Genomic DNA, 24,843 nt, shown 5'->3' with positions numbered 1-24,843 from the left:
TGCACTAGATTGGGAACATGGAGCCATTTGGGACTTCGCTGATGACGCCATGTTAGAGAAGGTAAGAGAAATGTCTGGGAGACAACATCAGTCATAGTTATACCATTAGCTAGGAAGGACAATCTGATTATTCACTGTTCTTCTGGAATACAATGCCTTATAAAACCTGAAAGTTGTCAAAATCTAATCAAAAGTTGTCCATGTTCATTTTTATTCAAAAGCAATAAAAAACGTTGCCTATACAATAGCCTTTCCTAGCCTGAACATGTCTTATACCATCTGTTAAAACATAAGAACGATTGAGACATAATTATAAAAAATGATGAGCAGCTATCAACAATAAAAAAAAAACATGAAAACAGATGGAGAGAAAGAGGAGAGAGTGTTGGACTGCTGACCTCACAGAAACATCCAGTCTAGTAGCTACAATCATAGCGCTATATCCCAACCCCCATCTCGACTATCAAAGCAATGCATAGCCTAAGTGGTTAGAGCGTTGGACTAGTAACCGAAAGGTTGCAAGATCGATTCCCCAAGCTGACAAGGCCCCTGAACAACGCAGTTAACCCACTGTTCCTAGGCCGTCATTGAAAATACACATTTGTTCTTAACTGACTTGCCTGGTTAAATAAAGGTCAAATTTAAAAAATGCATCCATATGGGGCTTCCTCCCCAACACTGGCTTCTTTCTAAATGGCACCCGACTCCCAAAATAGTGTGCTACTATTGACCAGAGCCCTATGGGACGCACCCACTGTTTACCCCATAGAATAGACAATCACTTCCAGAGCTCTGCTCCACCTTACACAAACAGTCATATCAAATGCATTGCCCTGCTAATGTACTTGACTGCTCCACATAAAGGCAGAGGGTGTGTCCCAAATGGCACCATATTCCCTATATAGTGCATTGCTTTTGATCAAGGCCCATAGGGCTCCAGTCAAAAGTAGTGCAGTAAATAGGGAATAGGTTGCATTTGGGATGTAGCCAAAGACACAGTATTAAAAGACAAGGCTAGGCCTGGGCGGACAAAACCTCAGTTGGATAATGGATAATGACTCCACTCCCCTTTAAACTGTTTTACACAGATCCAATTCCTGCCAATTTATTAACAGCAGGCCTAGTCTATTTGAGGTGAGGAGGGGTGTGCTGCTCCAGGCTACAGTTCCGTCTGCAGAGCGCTCCGTGTGGTCCACCACTTCCTCAACCAGAGTTCAACACAAATGGGAAGTGGCTTCTTTTATGTCCAGATGTCAGATTTCAAGCACCTCCAATGTTTAGAAACTAGAACAAAATCCCTATATTGTTCCCTGCAGAGAGCGCGGCTGTGCTTGGGTTTATGCAACATTTTAGTTGATGCACTGCCACACAACACAGCACAGAGTTGTACTATGATTATAAACTGTCTTAGCCCTGACCCCAACCAAGTCAAGTTGCTGCACTTATAAAGGGCTTACACTTCACATGAATAAATGGAATTGAGTTTAACATGCATATGCTGTTTCTTTCTCTTGATTTCAGAAGAAATATTCTGGATTTTCTGTACTGCTTCTATGGTGACTGAGTTTGTATCCTTGTAGGTACAGGCAGATTGATTGGAAAACAAAGGAATTCACATATACGTGTAAGGGTTTTAATAGGAGCCGGTGGTGTTTTTCTGATCCAAGTACCAGTATAATGGTAGAACACTTTTCTGTTCTGTGTGGTTATGCCTTCCCTTCTCAATGGCTATGTCTCAAACGGCACCCTATTCCCTATATAGTGCACAGGGTCCATATGGCTCTAGCCAAAAGTAGTGCACTACATGATGAATAGGGTGCCATTCGGGACACAATCTATCTCTCCCACCCAACAACGATTTAATTTATTGCTTAAGAGAGAGGTAACCCTCTGGAAAATGTGTGCGGTTTGTTATGATGAACATCTGGAAATCCCCTCTCAGAAGGAATCTGCACTATGATGTGGGAGGGAGAGAAAACAAGACTGGGGCTATTGTGTGAATTGGCTCAGGTTGTGTGTCAGCCAGACAGCCTAGGCATGGGCTGTGCATTACTCTCATTATTCTATTATAGAAGGCTGGGGGAGTCAAGGTTCTAACCTGAACATCCTCGTTATAGAGCCCGAGGCAGCGTTCTCAGGAGAGAGAGTCAGACACAGCAGAGCAGAGACACCTCAGTTCAATTTGCTCTCAGTAGAGATCTGGGCCAAAACCTTAACTGGCAACGCACCTTTAAAAACATACTCACTCTGTCGGTCTTCCTGTCTGTTTTCCTGTCTGTCTCTGTCTCTCTCTCCTTTGTTTTCTCTGTTATCAACTTCATACCTTCTTATGTTGTGTAACTCCATTGTATTTGGTTAGATTAATTTGTTATATTCTCCTGTATTGTTTCGCGAAAACTGCCTGAACATCTGTAGTATCTCGCTCTCTCTCTCTCTGGTATGACTGGTGCAACATCAGTGCCTGAAGAGACGATTGACTAGGGCTTATTTCAGTATACAACACCACCACGAAATAAACAGTAACATTAACAAGTTAACATAACAATCCAACCTGTTTGTTTTCGCAGGGACAGGGGGTAGAACAAGGGCAATAAGGTGACGTCTAGATTTTTCTGTCTGAATCTGAAGACTACCGCTGATCAAGGCCCTGTGTTGGTTTGGTGAGTCAAAGTGAGAATATTGTCCACAACACACATCATTATTTACATTACAATCAATGATGTATCTAAACATATATAGTACCTTTCAAAAGTTTGGACATACCTACTCATTCAAGGGTTTGCCTATATTTTCACTAGTTTGTACATTGTAGAACAATAATGAAGATGGCAAAACCATGAAATAACACATATGGAATCATGTAGTAACAAAAAGAGTGTAAAACATATCAACATATATTTACAATTTTAGATTCTTCAAAGTAGCCATCCTTTGCCTTGATGACAGCTTTGCACGCTCTTGGCATTCTCTCAACCAGTTTCACCTGGAATGCTTTTTCAACAGTCTTAAAGTAGTTCCCACATGTGCTGAGAACTTGTTGGCTGATTTTCCTTCACTCTGTGTCCAACTCATTCCAAACCATCTCAATTGGGTTGGGGTCTGGTGATTGTGGAGGCCAGATTATCTGATGCAGCACTACATCACTCTCCTTGGTCAAAGAGCCCATACACAGCCTGGAGGTCTAATGTCCATTGCTCATGTTTCGTGGCCCAAGCAAGTTCTTGGTGTCCTTTAGTAGTGGTTTCTTTGCAGAAATTCGACTATAAAGGCCTGATTCATGCAGTCTCCTCTGAACATTTGATGTTGAGATGTGTCTGTTACTTGAACTCTGTGAAGCATTTATTTGGGCTGCAATCTGAGGGTGGTAACTCTTATGAACTTATCCTCTGCAGCAGAGGTAACTCTGGGTCTTCCTTTCCTGTGGCGGTCCTCATGAGAGCCAGTTTCATCATAGCGGTTGATGGTTTTTGCGACTGCACTTGAAGAAACTATCAAAGTTCTTAAAATGTTCCTTATTGACTGACCTTCATGTCTTAAAGTGATGATGGACTGTCATTTCTCTAGGCTTATTGAGCTGTTCTTGCCATAGCATGGACTTGGTCTTTCAACAAATAGGGATATCTTCTGTATGCCACTCCTAAATTGTCACAACACAACGGATTGGCTCAAACGCACTAAGAAGGAAAAAAATTCCACAAATTAAAATGTATCAAGGCACACCTGTTAATTGAAATGCATTCCAAGTGACTACCCTATGGACCTGGTTGAGAGAATGCCAAATGTGCAAAGTTGTCATCAAGGGAAAGGGGGGCTGCTTTGAAGAATCTCAAATACTAAATATATTCTGATTTATTTAACACTTTTTAGTTACTACATGATTCCATATGTGTTATTTCATAGTTTTGATGTCTTCACTATTATTCCACAATGTAGAAAATAGTGAAAATAAAGAAAAACCTTTGAATGAGTAGGCGTGTCCAAACTTTTAATTGGCACTGTATGTCTATGGTAACAATATTTCAACAGCTTCTACACCACGCAGGTGTAAAGGACTTTAGGCTGCTTGCTTAGCGATTACCACTTTTTTCCCAATTTTGCCAATACCTGGAGCAAACTCGGGACCTCTGCATTGCTTGCACACGTGTCCACCCCCCTTGAAGTGTCTTACCAGTCAGTCCCACATGAAAACCTAGCTATTTGCTTGCGCAAGTGAGGACACTTCAGGCTGATGAGTAGGTTTCACACATCCCCATGTGCTATACAGTCGATGCTTTATATTAGACATGTATGTAATATCCCTTATCAAAGTCCAAATTGTGTATTTCCTAACTTCTCCCTCAACCAGTTATATCAGTGTGCATTGATGTTATTGTGACAAAAGGACATAAAATAACATGAATAAAGTAGACCACATTACTCCTGGTATCGCCTCTATATTATTACAGAGGAATAGTGGGAGACTTTCAACAATATAAACAATCAAGAACAATTAGGCTCTTTGTGACCTTCCTCCATCAGACTGCTCATCTGTGTCCCAAATATCACCCTATTCCCTATTTAGGGCACTACTTTCTACCAAGGCCAATAGGGCTGTTAGAGTACTATATAGGGAATACAGTGCCGTTTGGGAGTCTCTGTGTAAATAGTAACATTTTCCTTCGCTTCACATAACAGGGGAGACAATGTGACACCATTAAAAAAAGCTAAAGGGCTTTGATCATTCAATAAGGCAAACACTGAGGCTAAGCTACGGTAAAAATATACCTTTTTTTTTTTTTTTTAACTAAAGCTAAGCTATGGTAAAGCTATGGTAAACCGAGACCGTTTGACTTCTCTATGGGTATTATAGGATGTGTGAGGAGAATGGTGTTACAACTGACCATGAGCAAACTAGCTTGTCTGGACTGGAAAGACAATGGTTCACTTCCTGCGTTAAACAATGAGAGCAATGCAAATATGGCAATTGGAGTCATAGCAGTGCTTTGTCTCAAGCCAACTCTAGTCACAAATTAGGAATGGTAAGATTGAAAATCTCCATTGAGAAATATTGGTCCTATGAGAGAGAACAGAAGGCCAAGTATTTTAACCAGGATTCAACATGTTGACCCGTAATTGAGGAAATGGTTCTCTTCCACATGGCAATTAGCCTGTCCATCTTTTCACAGGAAGTCAGAGGACAAGCAGCCATGTCTGTCTCAAACCATTACATCGCAAAGATACACAACTATTTGACCTTTGACCTGATGACTCCGTTACCACCATGCTGGCTCTGACAGGATGTATATTCTGAGTGCATCCCAAATAGCACCCTATTCCTTTTATAGTGCACTACTTTTGACCAGGGCCAATAGGGCCTCCATTTTCCCATAAGGCTCTTGTCAAAAGTGCACTATATAGGGAATAGGGTCCCATTTGGGAAGCATCCTTTGTGTTCTTTGAGGTAAATCATGAATTTGAGGTAAATCATGAATAACCTCTGACCTTTGGATGCAAACTACTAATAGACTGACAAGGAAAACATTGCAAGAGCTGTTATCATTGTAATCAGTATAAGAGCTAATCAACAAACACATTCACTATTTTAATGTTGAGGAATGTTTGCTTTGCAAGATAAGGATGGCAAGATGAATAATGTTTTCTTACCTTGTGAATCAGCACAAAAATACCACAAAACATTTGTTGGAAATCAAACTAAATATATTTAAGCAACCGAAACTCTAGAAATAGCTACCAACTTTTCACACGCAGCAGGAGGAAAGATAGAAGATAAGCCATATCTACATGATGAAAGGAAAGACTGATTAAACTTAGCAAATTCAAATAAAGATATGTCCCATTGCGGTTCAAGATTAATCTATTAGAGACAGAAAAACAAAAAAATGTCCCTTATAATCTAATAAAACATTTCTCTTTGTTAACTCTGACGAAGAAGGAAAGGAAGCAATTTTAACATTTCTCTCTCAATTTGTCTCATCGTTCTGAATATTCACTGTCACTGTAAACTCATCTCATCTCCTTTCATTCCATCATCCTCCAAATGTTTCATAGAGTATTTCCCAAAAAGACATGAAAAGTAAGATGGGTACTTTAATAATTAGTAATACTTCCAGGTCAGAGGTCACAGCAGGGGATTCAAAATAAGGTCCTGTAAAAGGCTTGTATAATCTGGTAGGAGAAGCCTATGGAGAAAATATGTCTAAGGTTGTAAGCACCAATTTTGAAACTGTAGATCAATCAATCACATTTATTTATAAGCACTTTTTTACATCAGCAGATTTCACAAAGTGCTTATACAAAACCCCCTGTCACGAGTCCGACCGAGGGTGGTTTCCCTTCCCGGGCGGGTGGCGCTCGGCGGTCGTCGTCACCGGCCTATTAGCTGCCACTGATTGTCTTTCCTCCCCCTCCTTGTATGTTTATTGTTAGCACCTGTTGGTGAATGATTAGTTTGTCTTTATTAGACAGCCGGCCCGCCTGGTTGTTGTGCGGGATTAATGATTGTAACCTTCGGCTCTAATGTAGAGGAACGTGTTTGTTCCTGGTCGTGAAATTTCACTTGTACCTTTCTCATTCCCCGTGTTTGGGGCCGTTATTATTGTGAGCACCCTGTTGGTGCATTAAAAGAGCACAGCCTTGCACTCTCTGTCTCCTGCGTCTGACTCCACACCCACGACACCCGGAGCATTACACCCCCAAAGATTAGGCAATGCAGATGTGCAGTAGAAGCCATGTGGCTTGGAAAAACTCCCTAGAAGGGCAGGAACCTAGGAAGTAACCTAGAAATGAACCAGGCTCTGGGGGATGGCCAGTCCTCTTCTGGCTGTAACCAGTGGAGATTGAGTACATTAAGGCCATATCATTCTTCAAGATTTTCAAACATTCATAGATAACCAGCAGGGCCATATAATAGATATGTTCTAGTGTCACTTGGTAAGGTTTGCATCACTGTAGGCAGGTAGGTAGGTAGGTAGGTAAGCAGCCAGGTGGAGAAGAAGCTGTTGGATTGGTTGGATTAGGTTGGGCTTGGCTCGTAGTTAGGTTTAGTGTGGAGGTCTGTGCAGCGTTGAGCTAGGGAGTTGGCCTAGGTTATGCTGGAGGCTGGTTTGGGTTAGGGTTAGTGTGGAGGTCCATGAAGCAATGAGCTGGGTTGGGTTGGGTTTTGCTGGTTGTCGTGGTTAATGCGTAGGTCTGTACTGCAGGTTGTTAGACACTCACCCAGGGCTGTTCGAAGCTATATGTGCGTCATCGGTTGTCAGGATTCTCATCTCCTCTGGCCTGCTGGAAATCAAACCTCAGACGCTGTATCCGGTCATGATTGCTAGGCGCCAGTCGGTTGCTGTGGAACCAAGGAGGACACAGAAAAAAGAGAGAGAGAGAAAATATGGGAAGAATAAGCATGGACCAGTAACAGCATGATATAATTAACAGTGGTGCTATAAAAAGTGACACAATTAACTTCTCAAGCATCATTATTATCCATATTGATTTTATTCCAGCTTTATTTAACCAGGTAGGCCAGTTGACAACAAGTTCTCATTTACAACTGCGACCTGGCCAAGATAAAGCAAAGCAGTGCGACAAAAACAACAACACAGAGATACACATAAACAGACGTACAGTCAATAACACAATGGAAAAATCTATGTACAGTATGTGCAAATGTAAAGGGAATGAAAAAAGATGATCCTAAATACTGTGTATTAATATAATTTTAACCATTTTAGAATGTTGTCAAAATCCATTCCTACTGTACATTGAGCAAACAAAAATAGTCCCTTTTGAACTATTGTGAGTGATCAATCAAATCAATCAAATTTATTTTATATAGCCCTTCGTACATCAGCTGATATCTCAAAGTGCTGTACAGAAACCCAGCCTAAAACCCCAAACAGCAAGCAATGCAGGTGAAGAAGCACGGTGGCTAGGAAAAACTCCCTAGAAAGGCCAAAACCTAGGAAGAAACCTAGAGAGGAACCAGGCTATGTGGGGTGGCCAGTCCTCTTCTGGCTGTGCCGGGTGGAGATTATAACAAAACATGGTCAAGATGTTCAAATGTTCATAAATGACCAGCATGGTCGAATAATAATAAGGCAGAATAGTTGAAACTGGAGCAGCAGCACAGTCAGGTGGACTGGGGACAGCAAGGAGTCATCATGTCAGGTATTCCTGGGGCATGGTCCTAGGGCTCAGGTCCTCCGAGAGAGAGAAAGAAAGAGAGAATTAGAGAGAGCATATGTGGGATGGCCAGTCCTCTTCTGGCTGTGCCGGGTGGAGATTATAACAGAACATGGCCAAGATGTTCAAATGTTCATAAATGATCAGCATGGTCGAATAATAATAAGGCAGAACAGTTGAAACTGGAGCAGCAGCACAGCCAGGTGGACTGGGGACAGCAAGGAGTCATCATGTCAGGTAGTCCTGGGGCATGGTCCTAGGGCTCAGGTCCTCCGAGAGAGAGAAAGAGAGAAGGAGAGAATTAGAGAACGCACACTTAGATTCACACAGGACACCGAATAGGACAGGAGAAGTACTCCAGATATAACAAACTGACCCTAGCCCCCCGACACATAAACTACTGCAGCATAAATACTGGAGGCTGAGACAGGAGGGGTCAGGAGACACTGTGGCCCACTCCGAGGACACCCCCGGACAGGGCCAAACAGGAAGGATATAACCCCACCCACTTTGCCAAAGCACAGCCCCCACACCACTAGAGGGATATCTTCAACCACCAACTTACCATCCTGAGACAAGGCTGAGTATAGCCCACAAAGACCTCCGCCACGGCACAACTTAAGGGGGGGGGGGGGCGCCAACCCAGACAGGATGACCACATCAGTGACTCAACCCACTCAGGTGACGCACCTCCTCCAGGGACGGCATGAGAGAGCCCCAGTAAAGCCAGTGACTCAGCCCCTGTAATAGGGTTAGAGGCAGAGAATCCCAGTGGAAAGAGGGGAACCGGCCAGGCAGAGACAGCAAGGGTGGTTCGTTGCTCCAGAGCCTTTCCGTTCACCCTCCCACTCCTGGGCCAGACTACACTCAATCATATGACCCACTGAAGAGATGAGTCTTCAGTAGAGACTTAAAGGTTGAGACCGAGTTTGCGTCTCTGACATGGGTAGGCAGACCGTTCCATAAAAATGGAGCTCTATAGGAGAAAGCCCTGCCTCCAGCTGTTTGCTTAAAAATTCTAGGGACAATTAGGAGGCCTGCGTCTTGTGACCGTAGCGTACGTGTAGGTATGTACGGCAGGACCAAATCAGAGAGATAGATAGGAGCAAGCCCATGTAATGCTTTGTAGGTTAGCAGTAAAACCTTGAAATCAGCCCTTGCTTTGACAGGAAGCCAGTGTAGAGAGGCTAGCACTGGAGTAATATGATCAAATTTTTTGGTTCTAGTCAGGATTCTAGCAGCCGTATTTAGCACTAACTGAAGTTTATTTAGTGCTTTATCCGGGTAGCCGGAAAGTAGAGCATTGCAGTAGTCTAACCTGGAAGTGACAAAAGCATGGATTAATTTTTCTGCATCATTTTTGGACAGAAAGTTCCTGATTTTTGCAATGTTACGTAGATGGAAAAAAGCTGTCCTTGAAATGGTCTTGATATGTTCTTCAAAAGAGAGATCAGGGTCCAGAGTAACGCCGAGGTCCTTCACAGTTTTATTTGAGACGACTGTACAACCATTAAGATTAATTGTCAGATTCAACAGAAGATCTCTTTGTTTCTTGGGACCTAGAACAAGCATCTCTGTTTTGTCCGAGTTTAAAAGTAGAAAGTTTGCAGCCATCCACTTCCTTATGTCTGAAACACATTCTTCTAGCAAGGGCAATTTTGGGGCTTCACCATGTTTAATTGAAATGTACAGCTGTGTGTCATCTGCATAGCAGTGAAAGTTAACATTATGTTTTCGAATAACATCCCCAAGAGGTAAAATATATAGTGAAAACAATAGTGGTCCTAAAACGGAACCTTGAGGAACACCGAAATTGACAGTTGATTTGTCAGAGGACAGACCATTCACAGAGACAAACTGATATCTTTCCGACAGATAAGATCTAAACCAGGCCAGAACTTGTCCGTGTAGACCAATTTGGGTTTCCAATCTCTCCAAAAGAATGTGGTGATCGATGGTATCAAAAGCAGCACTAAGGTCTAGGAGCACGAGGACAGATGCAGAGCCTCGGTCCGATGCCATTAAAATGTCATTTACCACCTTCACAAGTGCCGTCTCAGTGCTATGATGGGGTCTAAAACCAGACTGAAGCATTTCGTATACATTGTTTGTCTTCAGGAAGGCAGTGAGTTGTTGCGCAACAGCCTTTTCTAAAATTTTTGAGAGGAATGGAAGATTCGATATAGGCCGATAGTTTTTTATATTTTCTGGGTCAAGGTTTGGCTTTTTCAAGAGAGGCTTTATTACTGCCACTTTTAGTGAGTTTGGTACACATCCGGTGGATAGAGAGCCGTTTATTATGTTCAACATAGTAGGGCCAAGCACAGGAAGCAGCTCTTTCAGTAGTTTAGTTGGAATAGGGTCCAGTATGCAGCTTGAAGGTTTAGAGGCCATGATTATTTTCATCATTGTGTCAAGAGATATAGTACTAAAACACTTGAGTGTCTCTCTTGATCCTAGGTCCTGGCAGAGTTGTGCAGACTCAGGACAACTGAGCTTTGAAGGAATACGCAGATTTAAGGAAGAGTCCGTAATTTGCTTTCTAATAATCATAATCTTTTCCTCAAAGAAGTTCATGAATTTATCACTGCTAAAGTGAAAGTCATCCTCTCTTGGGGAATGCTGCTTTTTAGTTAGCTTTGCGACAGTATCAAAAAGGAATTTCGGATTGTTCTTATTTTCCTCAATTAAGTTAGAAAAATAGGATGATCGAGCAGCAGTAAGGGCTCTTCGGTACTGCACAGTACTGTCTTTCCAAGCTAGTCGGAAGACTTCCAGTTTGGTGTGGCGCCATTTCCGTTCCAATTTTCTGGAAGCTTGCTTCAGAGCTCGGGTATTTTCTGTGTACCAGGGAGCTAGTTTCTTATGAGAAATGTTTTTAGTTTTTAGGGGTGCAACTGCATCTAGGGTATTGCGCAAGGTTAAGTTGAGTTCCTCAGTTAGGTGGTTAACTGATTTTTGTCCTCTGGCGTCCTTGGGTAGGCAGAAGGAGTCTGGAAGGACATCAAGGAATCTTTGTGATGTCTGTGAATTTATAGCACGACTTTTGATGATCCTTGGTTGGGGTCTGAGCAGATTATTTGTTGCAATTGCAAACGTAATAAAATGGTGGTCCGATAGTCCAGGATTATGAGGAAAAACATTAAGATCCACAACATTTATTCCATGGGACAAAACTAGTGATCCATGTTCTTTTTAGACAGGGAGAATGGCCTATATTATGGGTTTTTATGGTGTTAGGCGTTATTAAACAGTGCTCTTGTTGAAGATGAATTTGCATTCCTTTCATTAGTGGCTTTGAGAGCCCTGTCAATATGAATCAATACTCTCCCCTCAGTTAATCAGTCTCTCCTTTTATCACCACCAACAGAGGCAGGGTCTGACACAATGCATAATTATGATAAGACAACTGGCTTTATAATAGGGCCCGGTTTACATTCCATAGAGGAGAGAGGGAGGAATTGGATGGGATGGGTTGAGAGAGGGGTGGGAGGGAGAGAGAGAGGTGAAATAAAGAGAAAGATAGGGAGATATGGAGAAAGGAAAGGGAGGGAGAGCCAGCGTAGAGACAGACAAAGAGAAAGAAAATAGAGAGAAGGAAGAGAGAATGGAGAACAGCATCTAGGGACACTTGAGATGGACATTTTACATCGGAACTGTCACACAGTCACACTGTCGTCCTCACTCTGCTCCAAGGTGGCACTTACAGGTGGTTCACCAGCAGTAGACCTGATTGCTCATTTAAACCAAGAGGATCCTGAACACAATTAGGCCCATAATTGCAGATTACAGCCAGCACATCCTTCTGATGATAATGGCCTCTAGGACGCAGTGCCAATCAGGCTTCATTAAAACACAGCGAAATAGCACCTCATAAAGGACGAATTGAGTTGGATTGAGTTGGATGCACGTCGCTGCTGCAGAGCAAGCGAGACGTCATTCTGAAATGCTCTCAATCTCTCGCTCTGTTGTTCCACGAGACAATTAAAACAAATTGTATTAGTCATAAGCCATTTGATTCTCATGGCTTTATGTAATGCTTGCTGATGTGAGCATACATTAGGCTTTTATAATCATATGTATGGATGATGGCTATTAGATGGACCACTGGCCTGTGAGGTTCAGAAAATTGGTAACGTCATCATGTATTACTCTAGAGACTTTTCGTGGACTGCATCTCAATCTACTGAATCCGCCGGTGTCGGGCTTTACTTGGCTCATCATGCTCTAGCTACTCCTTGTGGCAGGCCGGGTGCCTGCAGGCTGACTCCGATCGTCAGTGGAGCAGTGTTTACTCCAACACATTGGGGCAGCTGGCTTCCGGGTTAAGCGGGCGGGTGTTAAGAAGCGCGGTTTGGCGAGTCATGTTTCGACCTTCACCTCTCCGAGCCCGTTGGAGAGGTCAATAAATATAGTACCTAAAATCTGATTTGGACCAAACTTTTTTCTAACAATGAGTGAAACCTGAGGAATCCAAATAAATTGTCAAAAGCCACCCACGGACCCCACACATCAATTCCACCCTAACAAAGAGCATACAGTATCAGTTCTCTATGTCTAACAAGTAGTATGGAGCTGCGACTCTGAGTATTGTTTCGTCATACTATGTTATGTATTCTCATTGAATTTGGTGATGTCCCCCCCACCCTCAATGTTAAAGGGATAGTTCACCCAAATTATAAAATTACATATTGGTTTCCTTACCCTATAAGAACTTTATGAACAAGTATGACAGCAACCCGTGAGTTGGTTTTGTTTAAAAATGTAGCATTCGAAACAGTGGACAACAAAACCAACGCATGGATTGCTGTCATACCTTGTCCATAGCCTGCTTACAGGTCAAGGAAACCAATATGTAATTTTGTAATTTCTGTGAAATATCCCTTTAAAATTGATGGGGGGTGTTCTTTCAAAAAGAAAACACATTTAACAGCACCATCTAGTGGTCAGATCATGGTACTATCAGGATGTAGGCTAGGACATAAACCCAACAACTTCAATGGCCAATTTATCTGTAAAGTGTGAAAAAACCATCACCAAATTCACTTGGAATACATTACATAGGACGAAGAAACAATACTCCGAGCCACAGCTCCATGCTACTTGTCAGACAGAGAACTGATACCATATAGTCATTGTTGAAGTGGGATTGGCGTGGGGTGTGGGGAATCTGCGGGTGGCTTTTGACAATTTCTTTAGATTCCTCATGTCTAACTCATCCAAATTGGATGTTAGGTACTATATGTATTGAATATTATGTGAATTCTCAACATTAAAATGGCCAATTTGGGTGAATAAACTAGCTTAATGTCTCAAGATCATATTATATTTCAACAACGTTGCAGGAATGCTAATCCTATCTGTCTCTAACAACAGAAACAATCTGAGATTGTGGGTGTCGAAATCCTCTTCCTTGTGATTTTTGATGTGGAACGACCCTCCTGTATAAACCTGTGATAACACATTATCTGGGTGTTGACATACGTAGCTAGCTGCCATGCCCATGCCTGCACCATGTGAGGAAGCACAACAAGTTCTCAATGGTGGAAATGAGAGAAGATTGCAGTTGAATTAGTATTTGTTTTTTTCTAAATGCTTCAGCTGTGCTTGATTGAGATTGCCTGGCACAATGGAACAAAAGGAAAACGCTGCCCATCTGTCACTCCAGGTATGCTCAATTTATTTTTGATTAACTAGGCAAGTCAGTTAAGAACAAATTTGTACTTACCATGACGGCCTAGGAACAGTGGGATAACTGCCTTGTTTCGGGGCAGAACGACGGATTTGTATCCTTGTCAGCTCGGGGAGTCAATCTAGCAACCTTTCAGTTACTGGACCAACACTCTAACTACTAGGCTACCTGCCCCCCATAGAAAACAAATACTTTTTGAACCCAGGTCTGAAAAGGAGGTTGAAATGTGAACTCCTTCTATACCTGTCTTATGGAAAGTTCCATCCATTTACTCTAAACTTTCCTTGACCCAGAGTCAGGCCTCCCCCTCCCCCTCCCTCCTCCAGTGTTAATTCAGTGAAAATGGATCCCTCACCCTCCTCCAGTGTTAATTCAGCGAACATTTAGAGAATTATGCCCAATATTATCACTGCCTTCATGGAGGCTTCATGGGGAAGGGGAAGGGGGAGAGAGGAGCGGGGCTGAATTGAGACAAAAAAAAATGGCAGTATGTAACGTCAATAGAATTTGAAGCGTTGAGAAGAGTAATGGAAATTGGAAGCATGGAGTAGAGTCTGCTGCTACTATGGGAGGGATCGAGGGGTGAATTTGTCACGGCGGTTCAAAGGGTCTATATGCTACCTAGATTGTCTTAAAAACTTATCCTCTTCAACCCCCCCCCCCCATCCAGATCCACCATCCATTGTTCAAAGTTGATGTGTTTCTTGGAGGACCAGCTCCCACCCACTATGTGAATCTTTAGTAAGAAGACATTCAAATACAAGATTAAAGCATGGTACTTTGAATAGAAAAAGAAGGAGTGAAGGAAGCACATGGTAGGCAGTTATCAGTGACTAGGTTAGCTAATGTCTACAGCAGCAGCCAACAAGCGTGTGTCTGTGTGTGTGTGTATGTGCATCTGTGCGTTTATGCATATGTGTGCGCAAGCCCTTTCCTCATATAAACTAAAAGATGGATTCAGCCGTCGGCCGGGACTCAGTATCCTCCACAGTCACCATGATCATTGGTGTACGCCGCCATCCATATCAGGTGTCACTGCTTTACAAATACCCCTCTGTCTGCATACATCAACGTCCGCATTCCAAATGGCACACTATTCACTAGTGAATGCTGTGCCATATGGGACGTACCCAAGGTATGTAACAGCTTTCTGCAAAATAAAAGCTCACACAAAAAAACAACCTGCCGGCAATTTGCATCAGTAGACTGTCCGGGCAATTTAGGATGAATGTGTATGAACGTCTGGTGGACAGTAGGCCTGTATGGAGGAATATGAATGAGCAAGGATGGAAGGATCGGCGACTGCATGAAAGTGTTTGTGCATTGGGGAAAAGGTCACAGGCTATGTAAATGTATGCCATGGTAAATGATAGCTGCTGCTAACTGAATCATTGTGTGTGTGTGTGTGTGTGTGCCTGTGCCTGTGTCTGTGCCTGTGTCTGTGCCTGTGCCTGTGTCTGTGCCTGTGTCTGTGTCTGTGTCTGTGCCTGTGTCTGTGTCTGTGTCTGTGTCTGCCTGCCTGTCTGCATGTGTGTGGGAGCGAAGAATTGACGTGGCATAGTCACACTTCATTGTTCTTTTTAAGGTCTGCTTCAATTAAATGAATAAGACTCAGTGGAAAATAGACCAACTGGTGAATCACCAATTAACTAGGAGGGGAGATAAAATAAATATCCATATCCCTACAGACTCTTTCTCTCAAGTACAATGAGACTCACTCAATATCTGTCTGTGTGTTCCCTTTCGCTGAAAGGTCAGTGTGTGAGTGAGGCTACTTCTCTCCCTTTGGCCCTATTTAGAGAGAGACACACAAATGTGCAAACACACAGGCAGCCACACACACCAACTCCTCTCGCACGCACACCTTCTCTCTCTCACTCTTTCTTGTTGTTCAATAATATCACTCTGCCGCACACCTTATCTCCCTGCAAGAGCAATTTGTCAGCAGACTATTCTATAACTGTTAGAAGTCACAGTGAACGGGGCCAAAACGCTGAGATGTAAGTATGAACTTAATTTTATCTCTACCTTTGCTCACCTGCTTCAGTATGTATTGGGAATATGCATATAATAAAGAAACAACTGTTATCACACGAGAAACAGAACACAGACAAACATGGTATGGGATAATAACAGCTTTGTGGGTTTCTATTTAAACATACAGTATATGTATGTTATTAGAGAGAGGGGGGCAGAGAGAGAAAGAGATAGCGAGAGAGCGAGCGAGAGCGAGAGAGATTTGTGGCACTGTCATAGGATGTCACCTTTCCAACAAGTCAATTCGTCAATTTTCAGCTGCAAGGTGGTAGGCCACACAAGCTTACAGAACGGGACCGCCGAGCGCTGAAGCGCGTAGCGGTTAATAATCTGTCCTCTGTTGCAACACTCACTACTGAGTTCCAAACGGTCTCTGAAAGCAACGTCTGCACAATAACTATTCGTCGGGAGCTTTATTAAATGGGTTTCCATGGCAGAGCAGCTGCACACAAGCCTAAGATCACTATGCGCAAGGCAAAGTGTCGACTGGAGTGGTGTTAAGCTCACCGCTGTTGGACACTGGAGCAGTGGAAACGAGTTCCCTGGAGTGATGGATCACGCTTCACCATCTGGAAGTCCGATGGACGAAACTGGGTTTTGTCAGATGCCAGAAGAACGCTACCTGCCCAAATGCACAGTGCCAGCTATAAAGTTTGGTAGAGGAAGAATAATGGTCTGGGGCTGTTTTTCATGGTTCGGGCTAGGCCCCTTAGTTCCAGTGAAGGGAAATGGAAATCTTAATGTTACAGCATACAATGATATTCTAGATGATTATGTGCTTCCAACTTTGTGGCAACAGTTTGGGGAATGCCCTTTCCTGTTTCAGCATGACAATTCCCCTGTGCACAAAACGAGGTCCATACAGAAATGGTTTGTTGAGATCGGTGTGGAAGAACTTGACTGGCATGCGCAGAGCCCTGACCCATCAAACATATTTGGGATGATTTGGAAAGCCGACTGCTAGCCAGGACTAATCGCCCAACATCAGTGACCGACCTCACTAATGCTCTTGTGGCTAAATGGAAGCAAGTCCCTACAGCAATGTTCCAACATCTAGTGGAAAGCATTTCCACTGTTATAGCGGCACAGGGGGACCAACTCCATATTAATGCCAATGATTTTGGAATGAGATGTTCGACAAGAAGGTGTCCACATGTTTTTGATCATGTGGTGTATATAATTGGGGGTTTCAACACTTTGAAGTTGAAAAAAATACAGGCTTTTTATAATGTGACTTTAAATCACACTGGCTGTTATGTCTTATCTGATCCTAGGCACAATTTAACGTCTATCTATAATATTAGACTGATCTGATTTGTGGCTCTGTCCTCAATATCTTCATACTACAGATGAGAGGAGGAGCAGGCGTGCGGTTAGCCTTCAACCATATTGCATGAGCTCCAAAGCTTAAATCATATTTATTTCACATCCCTACAGACTTTTATTTATTTTCAAAGCAGCCGTATTGGTCGTGAAGACAGGGCAGGCTTTGGTCAGACGACTAATCTACAGAAACGTAAAATGAATGATTCAATCAGTGGCATTACTGCTGGTCATTTTGGAGAGGGAGATAAAATAGATGTTTTTCCTTTTTATATTCAGCAGATCTGTCAGAGGTTGGCAGCAATCAAATATCATGTGACTGACTCTGTATGGCTTCTCTTTACCTCACTCCCTCTCCATTCTCTTTCACTCTCTCTTCCCTCTATCTTTCTCTCCCCCTCGTTCACTCTTTCTCCTCCAATTGTCTCTCTCTTTTTCTCATCTCTCTCTCTTCCCCAATCTCTGTTTCTCTCTGTCCATGACTATTACCTAGTGTGTTGGTCTTTTGCTCCCCCAGCCCAGGCTAGCCAGACCAGTGAGTGACAGCTGCAGCTTGCCTGGACAGACAAAGGGTGATAATACAGGCGATAATACCCTGGATTTGTGAAACAGTGACTTCATCCATATACCCATCTCACTGATGTGCAGACATGGTTCGCACCCCCCACAACCCCCACTCCTGCTGAGAACCCTTCCTCTATCAGTCCTTGGTTGCGTCCCAAATCTCAGCCTATTACATATTTAGTACACTTTAGTGACCAAAGGGCTCTGGTCAAAAATATTACACTATCTAGGGAAGAGGGTGACATTTGGCACAAGGCCCTGCAGTGGGCGACGGCTGGCTGGGGGGTGAGGGTTGCGTCTGGGTGGAGAGGCTTTCTGCTGTGGGGGTGATGGTTGAATGGTGGGAGCGGTGGGGGGGCTTTTCACCCGTTCCTTGGGGCTGCACAGTAGCCTATACAGCCCATATGGAAAGGAACCTAAGAGGCCGTCTACAGAACTGCTTGCATGGAACAGCAGCGTGACTGGGGAGCGTAGCGCTCTGATTAGCGAAGGTAAGAGGGGGACGCCTGTGGAGCGGGGTCCTTTAGCAGGGGGTAGGAGGTGAGGCTGGCTTGGGTCCTACTGCAGTGCAGAACAAATGCCTTATCCTGGGGGACCCCGTGGAGGGCTGGAGTGCCCTCATCTAGAATAAAGATCAGAGAGGGATAAAGGAAAGAAAAGTGGGAGCAGGGCCTGGCTCACCCCAGGACCCTCACAAAGACATTCAGTGCCTTCAGAAAGTATTCACATATCTTGACTTTTTCCACATTTTGTTATGTTAGAAAGTGGGATTAAAATGTATTTAACTATCATTTTTTTGTCAATGATCTACACAAAACTTTTTGTAATGCCAAAGTAGAAAAATTCTAACGTTTGTAAAAAAAAAAAAAATTGTATAATAACATAAAAATACTTATGTCTTGATTACAGTAGTTAAGTATTCAACCACCTGAGTCAATCCATGTTAGAATCACCTTTTGCAGCAATTACAGCTGTAAGTTTTTCTGGGTAAGTCTCTAAGAGCTTTCCACACCCGGATTGTGCAACATTTGCCCATTATTCTTTTCAAAATTCTTTAAGCTCCGTCTAATTGTTTGTTGATCATTGCTATTTATGCATCTGTAACTTTCATCATTCATTCTTGATTAACCATAATCATGGTAACATCCACATTATTGTAAAAGTGTTCAGAACCATATTCCATTCTTATTTACAATAAAAGTGACTCCAAAAATATGTAATATTTACCATTAATTTCTACTGGGCAAAACATAATCTGAAACACAACCAAAACCAACTGCATCCAGCAAGTTTGTAGAGTCACAAGCTTGATGTAGTCATTGCGTGCTAGGAATATGGGACCAAACACTAAACGTTTGATTCCTTTAATGCGCATCAGTGAATTTGTCCAAATACTTATGACCTTCAAATGGGCGGACTATATGCATAAAGTGCTTTTATTTCTGAACCAAGGGTTCTCAACATTATTATTTCAATTTTAAGTGTATTGCTATCCACAATAATCCATTGTTTTCTTTCTCATAAATATACTGTAATTTAAGCTTTTAATACTCTATCTTTCACTCTGAAGGGGGACTGTCAGCCTGTGAAAGCTTACGGTGGAACAGTGTTGCAGCTATCTTGTTTGGATGAGGACATTTCCTACGCTTGCTCTGCAATGTCCACTTGTCACACTGGCATGTTGTCAATCCTTGTGTTACTTGTATGGAATGGAATGACAGAACAGAACAGAAACAGATTTTGGGCTTTTTTTTCTTCAAGTGTGTGCCCTTTGTTGCACCCTTCAATAATAAAAGCGACTGAACAATAAAAATAACGTGTAGAAAGAAAACCGGTGTCACTTCTTATAGCAAGATGATATGAAACTCTTATGGATAGAAACATCTCAAGATAGAAATAATATGAAAAGGGGAACAGAAGCTGAGTTAGACCCAGTCACTAAAGGGCTTCTCTGACTAGTGGCCGCAGTGCCAGAACAGAGAATGTCAGCCAGACCGACAGAAGCTGAGGTTACCCAGTCACTAAAAGGCTTCTCTGACTAGTGGCCGCAGTGCCAGAACAGAAAATGTTAGCCAGACTGTTCCGGTAAGCCAATCAGACATTCAGCAGATCCATTCCAGATCTTGATCAATTATTTAAACTCATCTTGCCAGCATCTCATCACTGATTCAGCTTGAATGACATACAGAATGACAGTATATTCACTGTGATGTAGAAGCTCATCTCATTGAAAAGTTTTAGAGAAAATAACAAACTATGGAAAGGTCTTGTTCTGTTAGAGTAATTACTGTAAATGGTATGTCTCCATAGAAACTGTCCATGTAAACGTGTGTTATTAGATCTTGGAGCTCATCTAATATGGACAATAAATGCTTTATACTCTGACTAACCTCCAGTCATAAAGTAATATATATGCAAAAGGTGAGCATTTCTCCGAAGCATAACATCGAAGGTTCGGTACATACGTACAACACTGGTCTGAGATAACTTTGGTCTGTACACAACATACTACTGAAAGTCAAGTGCATGTACATTTGTTCTAAGAAAATGCATTTCCTTGTAATTCAGTTAGTTAACCCCATGAGTTACAGTACGTCATTCTCAATCCCAAGCACTGACACAATTAGAATCTAGTTGACAGCTGAGTTCTCGGAAAAAACGCGGTTGTGCTTGGAGTTATTTAGGAATCACGTGTTAAATGAAAATGTCATACATATAAAAAGAAGCTCAGCTATTCTTAGACCGAAATTACAGTCTAATTGTTGCTGGAAAAGAAGATTATATCAACTCACAAGTACAGAATGTGTCCGAAAAGCACTTCAAAGCAAAGCAAGACATTAAAGTGGATGGTCTTGCTTCATAAAACAAACTTTCTGAACAGCCAACAACGGCAACTTTCTGTAAATTTATTTCACTGGGAAAGTGAGTTATGTAGAGAGTAGACTAGAGCCCCATGTCTGACAGCTCAGAAAGAGAATGATGAACTTTGATGTAAAGCAGTGTAAATCGAGGCCTATTGATTGTGAGTCACTCTAACTCTAAGAGACTGTGTGAGGAACATCTATTATATTCACAGCACCTCTATACAGGATTCAGTGCTGGGCTCTCTGCTGCTATACCACTCTCTCTCGGCTTTGAGGCAAAGCTCTCCCTCTGCATGCAAATGATTAGGCCTTGCTAATCAGACAAGGAAACAGAGGGCCTGCACACACACGCACACACACACAGGCACGCACGCACGCAAGCAAGAGTCATGACTGATTCATATTTGCTCTTTGTATAGAACAGCTATATGCGGTGTGGTAGGTAGTAAAAGGCATCTGAAAAATAACTGCTTTCAATATGGAGTCGGGAGAGTGGGGATGCAGTGGTAAATACATACAGTGTGAAGGCCTCTGGGTGACGTGTTCACTTAAATAGGCCTCAGCTCAGCTTTTATGAGGCCATCAGGCTTTTAATACTAGTTTTATGAGATATTAGTTAACCTGACACACTGAAGGATACAGGGAAAGTGACCTATATGATTCTGCTGCTTAGGCCTTCTGTATAACACTAGCTGCTATTAAACTTGTTTATAGAGATGACCACCGAAATACCTGATTCAAGCATAGGTTAACTTCAGGAAATATGAAGTTCATAACTGGTTTTCGCATCAAGTGCCCTTACCATACATTGGCCTCAATACTGTTGGCAATTGATGTTATTCTTCAATAACACAAACTCCAAAGCAAATCAGGGAGATTCAGAGTTGACCCCCCCAAAGTGGGTTATGCACAGCCTTCTCTCTTTCTTCTGGATTAACACACAGTTGATACGTTTTTCTTGTTGTTGTTGTTCAGACGAATTCACCTGGGTCACGGCACCAAGTGTTAGCAATTGATTTTATTCTTCAAAACACAAACTCCAAATCATATCAAGGGGAGAAAATACTGTAGGTTAATTTGAGAAGGACAAATCAAGATGTTATGCTGGGAGGAATATGTTCAGATTGGCCAGGTCGCAATTGTAAATGAGAACTTGTTCTCAACTTGCCTACCTGGTTAACCTGTCTACGATACTGGTTCCCAATTGGGGATCAACCCTCCCACGTTCAGCTGAAACGGTGGCGCATGGAACGCAAAAATATTCTTAAAAATATTTAACCTCCACACATTAACAAGTCCAATAGCTCAAATGAAAGATAAACACCTTGTTCATCTAGCCAGCAAGTCAGATTTCTAAAATGTTTTACGGCGAAAACATAGCACATATATATGTAAAACCACCACCAGACACAGCTCATTTGAATAGCCAAAACATGCAATCAACAAACGCAGGATTAAAAAATAAATCGCTCACTAACCTTTTGAAAATCTTCATCAGATGACAGTAATATGACATGTTACACAGTACATATTTTTTTTTTTCAATAATATGCCATTTATATCCATAAATGTCCATTTACAGTGAGTTCACGTTCAGAAATTACTCAAAAATGCCCGCAGGAAATCTATGTACCACGGCAAGATAACGTAAATAGACATCATAAACTTTGACTAAATATACATGTTCTACATATAGTTAGAAAGATACACTGCTTCTTTATGCAACCGCTGTGTTAGATGTATTTTTAACGTTACAGAAATCGCACACTATTCCATATGCTGAGACAGCGCTCAGTTCCAAGCTACATTTCTACGTGATGTTGGAGTCAACAGAAACACAGATTTAAGCATAAATATTCCCTTACCTTCGATGGTCTTCGTTCAGAATGTTCTGGAAGGCTTCATACTTACCCAATACATCGTTTGGTTTCAAGTCTTGCGTCTTTGTATTAGCTACTGCTAATAACATCAGCTGAAATGCACCCAAAACGTCCTCTGGTCCGGAAAAGTTGCGCATCAAAACTTCAAAATTACATATTATATGTCGACTAAACAGGTCAAACTAAGTGCAGAAGCAAGCTTTATGATGTTTTAGACACGCAAAACAAACTTCAATTCAATCGGCCATCGTCTGCCCTTCTCCTGAGTGCTGGAACAAAGGAATGGCTGGGACCAATTCGCGCCCATACGCACAGCCTATTCTCTCGTGGCACGCACTAATTTCACTCCCATAGGGTCAATTCTCGCGCGATTTGAACGATTCAAAGCTCTACTGAAAGAGGACATCTAGCGGAAGAGATAGAAAGTGTCCCCAGAATCATAACTGGTTGGGAAGGGTGGGGGCCATGACGTCAAAGTTGCTCCAACTTTCATGGCCACAAAACTAGTTTGGAAGAATGCCTGCCCTGTGAGTTATGCTATACTTACAGACATAATTCCAACGGTTTTAGAATCTTTAGAGTGTTTTCTATCCAATAATAATTTTTATTTGCATATATTAGCAATTTTTGACAGATTTTTTTTCCAGTTTACTAGGGGTACCCAATCTCTCCAAAGGGGGCGTATGTCTGCCATATCCTTAACAGGTTTTAAATAAAGGTAAAATAAAATAAATAAATAAAAAAATGTTCAGTCTCCCCTGTCCTCAGCTTTTCTCCACCGAACAAAGGAACAGTATGCCATTTTTAACCCCCCACCCTAGCCTGGGGTTGACCAATCAGAAGTCCTTGCATTACAACTTGGCCAATGGCCAAATAACAAGTATCCTGCTCCCGACTCAATGTACAGACAGCAGCACATGTAGCTCAGAGTTCAGGAGTGACGTTCCACAGATTCTAAACAGATGTTGAACTGAAATCCAACTCCTATTGATCGTTAACTCTATTGATCATTAGGACTCTGTTTTAGCACTCTAGTCCTCTCATCCTCTGAGTTGTGTATTTATCTTAAAATTATTCTTACAGTACCCAGAGGTCTTGAGGTGATGAAAGAAAAGTCACCACCATTGCAGGATGTGGTAAACACCACTCAAAAGACACAGTAAAGACAGATGGAGAAGCTGACGGAAGGTGAACTAGACAACCGTCATCACCTAGACAACGAGGAGCCAAGAGGATTTAGTGACAAGCCCAGCCTCAGTTGTCCAAGTGTGGATGCCTGGAGTGCCAAGGGTGTGTATGTCTGTGTGTCTGTGTCTGTGTGTGTAGATGACATGAGCACCGTGAATGAAATGGGATGCCAAGTTTTAACTGCTTGCTAAATGAGAAAACGTAAACTCAGGATAGAGAGGTCCCAAACCAAGCTAATGGCTTTAGCAAGCTTGAATACCAGATAGGAAGAGGAGGAATGGGGCTGGTGAGGGAAAGAAAGGAGGGAGGAGAGGCTGAATTCAGGACGTCCCTCACCTTCCTAGGTTCCTTGCATCCTTGTTTCCAGCCCAGATTTCTCCCTCTCAGAGGGAACGGCGATCCCGCAAGCGTCTCTCCCTCCAAGGCGTCTCTCCTCCCCAGTTCTGTCTGGTCTCAGCGCACCACACAGCTGCTTGACCCTCTATAAAATGGACTACCACGCCAGGCAGTGTAACTCTCCTTTTACTACAGACTACCATGCCGTGCTGTGTCGTGCCCACTTTTTACTGTTTCATCCTTCAGCTGTTCCTTCCCTCTCTCCTTCCTGGAAGGAATTGCCCACCTGCTGGCAGCACATTTAATAGGCACAAATGTGTTGGATCCAGTAGTGCCATAGTTACAGTAGCAAAAAAAGCAGAGATTGAAGACAGAAATGTTTGGACACAGCTACTCATTCAAGGGTTTATTTTTACTATTTTTTTATATCGTAGAATTATAGTGAAGACAAAAAAAAGATGAAATAACACATTTGGAATAAAAAAAAGTGTTCAGCAAATGAAAATATATTCTTCAAAGTAGCCACTGTTTGCCTTGATGACAGTTTTGCACACTCTTAGCATTCTCTCAGTCCATTTGTAGAATTTCTTTCCTGTTTTGACTAAAGTAAACAGGATATTTTGTCAGGACAAGATGCTAGAATATGCATATAATTGACAGCTTAGGATAGAAAACACTCAAGTTTCCAAAACGGTAAAAATATTGTCTGCGAGTATAACAGAACTGATATTGCAGGCGAAAGCCTGAGAAAAATCCAATCCGGAAGTGACTCATGTTTTGAAAG

At 42.3% G+C, this 24,843-nt stretch overlaps 1 long non-coding RNA gene across 3 annotated transcripts in view; it reads right to left on the bottom strand.

The window, feature by feature from the left end:
• Positions 1-23,189, bottom strand: part of LOC149977451 (uncharacterized) — a 49,783-nt gene extending 26,594 nt beyond the window's left edge. The window contains exons 1-2 of one of the 3 annotated variants that reach the window (XR_016486668.1): positions 22,521-23,189; positions 7,216-7,336 (exon numbers count right to left, since the gene is read on the bottom strand). This is a non-coding gene — a long non-coding RNA (uncharacterized LOC149977451). The remainder of the gene's footprint in view (positions 1-7,215; positions 7,337-22,520) is intronic. The other 2 variants (XR_016486666.1, XR_016486667.1) reach the window with 2 other exon arrangements.
• Positions 23,190-24,843: the final 1,654 nt, after the last annotated feature.

Source organism: Oncorhynchus mykiss, chromosome 15 (genome assembly GCF_057628025.1).
Source record: "Oncorhynchus mykiss isolate SJ-2025 chromosome 15, ASM5762802v1, whole genome shotgun sequence".
NCBI lineage: Eukaryota > Metazoa > Chordata > Actinopteri > Salmoniformes > Salmonidae > Oncorhynchus > Oncorhynchus mykiss.
The sequence above is the reverse complement of the archived record's forward strand: the minus strand, read 5'-3'. Positions and strand labels throughout refer to the sequence as shown.